Source organism: Condylura cristata, unplaced genomic scaffold (genome assembly GCF_000260355.1).
Source record: "Condylura cristata isolate star-nosed mole 26May11 unplaced genomic scaffold, ConCri1.0 scaffold00012, whole genome shotgun sequence".
In the NCBI taxonomy this organism is placed as follows: Eukaryota; Metazoa; Chordata; class Mammalia; order Eulipotyphla; family Talpidae; genus Condylura; species Condylura cristata.
This window is the reverse complement of record NW_004567113.1, coordinates 8,398,704-8,401,100: the sequence shown is the minus strand read 5'-3', so window position 1 is coordinate 8,401,100 and position 2,397 is coordinate 8,398,704. Positions and strand designations below refer to the sequence as shown.

Here is a 2,397-nt window from a genome sequence, read left to right as displayed (position 1 = left end):
ATAGGATGTCACTTTTTAAGAAATATTGGTGCATGGTGCTTTTCTTCCAGACATTGTGGTTGGGTAGGGTAACTGCTGCTGTAGAGGACTTGAACATCCTACTTTCATCAATGGGAAGATCAACAAGATGGAAAATAAATAAGGAAACAGCCTTAAATAAGGAATTAGACTACATGGGCTAACTGCATATTTATATGGCACTGTACTTCCCCCAAAGCCAAATATACATTTTTCAGAAGCTCCCTTATGGCCATTTTCTGGGATAGACCACGTTAGGTTATAAAAAAAAGGTGTTAATAAATTAATGAAGATTGAATTCCTATCAAGAATATTCTCTGATCATAGTGGCGTCAAACTAGAAATCAACCACAAAAAAGAAGGCAGGTGAATCTTTAAAATGTAGAGAAGAAAATATACTACTGAATGACTATTGGATTAATCAACAAATAAAATAAGAAAATTAGAAATACTTGGGGAAAAACAAAAATGAAGACACAAACTATAAGAACTTATGGGACAAAGTAAAAGCAGTACCAAAACAGCAATGCAGAGCCACATCCAGAAACAAGAAAGAGTACAATTAATTATCTACCCTAATATCTTAAACATCTAGAAAAAGAGGAACAAAATGAAGTCAGTAGAAGAAATGAAATAATAAAAATTAGAGCAGAAATAAATAGAAGTAAAAACATCCAAATGCTCAATGAATCTAGAAGCTGGATCTCTGAAAAAATAAACAAAAGAGACAAAACTCTAGATAGTCTCACCAAGAAAAAAATGAGAGAAAACGCATTTCAGAAATACAGAGGAAATACTTACCCCCCCCCAAAAAAAATTTATACACAAAGAAGAGAAAGAATAAAACCTGAACTCAACAATAAGAAGATAATGATTATTGGAAGGACTTGGGGAAAAGGGTGGAAGGGATAGAAGGGGGAGGCAGTTAGGTTATTGGTATGGGTGGTTTGGTAAAGGGACAAAAAAAAAATTAAAAAAACAAATCCCTTTATTCTAGCAAAGGTAAGAGATGGACTCCTTTCTCCCCAGAGTTCCCTTAACTTAAAAGAAACACAGAGGATCATAAGGGACTAGTATGAAAATCTATATATCAATAAATTTAATGATTTTCATTTATTTTCTAACAAGTCTCATTATTCCCAAATGCTATGACCTGTCTACAAAGGAAATTAGAGAAAACTTATTACTAACATAACTAATGAGAATATGGAAAGGTTTCTAGACAGAAATATAACAATAAAAATAATTTTCAGCACTACTTATCAGCAACAAGTTTGAAGACATAAAAAGTATTTCATCATCTTCACTGGGGAGAAAGTCAAGATGGACCAGTCATGGATACTGGACTCACCTCCTTCCCATAGGCACAATAAGTCTGCATCTATGTTGGCAGCCTGACACTCACACTTAGGCTGCTTTTGTCTTGCCTAGCCTCTGTAGGAGAAGTCTACTGGAAGAGCTCCTCACATGAGAGGTAGGCTGTAGTTGAGGGGTCAGTTGCAGCCTAATGCCACTGGAAAAGTTCTGCCTTCAGCTTATGGTGGTGTCAGAGCCCTCCTTAAGTCCAGCAGCTACACCCCAGAGAGGTTCATGCCCTTGCAATCTACCGCAGTAATTTCTGAGCTTTCTACTGTTATAGTCTTCAACTGTTGGCTGGTTTCCCAGGTCACTATGCTGTGCTGGCTCTCAAGGCTTGTCATCTTGACAGGTGACAAGGCCTCAGCCTATACAACAAGAGAAAGCCCAACACTCTAGCCTATACCCTGCAACTTCCTATTCTAGACCAAAATCATTACAACAGGGCTGCAAGGAAAGTTGTTTATAGTAACCCATAGAATAAAGTGCACCATACAAAATAAGGACACAGCAATTGACTTCAACTGATGGAACTAAACAGTCCCTGGGAAGAATTCCTAATACAAAACTAAGTAAAAGAAACTTTTACTTAGCAAAACTAAGTAAAAGAAACAGTGTTAATGATGCCTGCTGAAATAAGGAGAACACAGGATGAACAAAATGGGAACTACAACAAAGACTGAAAATATGGGAAATTTTTTCAAGTACAAATTATAGAGTAAAAGGGCACAACAGTTGAACTAAAAATACAATAGAGGGATTAAATAAACTAAATGAAGGAAAGGACAGAATCGGTGAGTTGAAAAACAGAGTAGTAGAAGGCAGCTAAAGGACCAAAAAAAGCAGACAGAATTTATAAATAAGAAGATAACATAAAACACATGAAAACAGCAAAAGGAATAACATTCACATCACAGGGGTTGCAAAAAGGGAAGAAAACAAGGGGCAACACAATAGTCCATAACTTCCCTGACTTGGGAAGGAAACAGAAACCCCAGATCCAGGAAGCTCAGGGTTCTAAAC

General features: G+C 36.6%; 1 protein-coding gene across 2 annotated transcripts in view; it reads right to left on the bottom strand.

Annotated features, from left to right (window-relative positions):
• Positions 1-2,397, bottom strand: part of FAM13A (family with sequence similarity 13, member A) — a 438,275-nt gene that overhangs the window by 124,503 nt on the left and 311,375 nt on the right. The window lies entirely within an intron of this gene.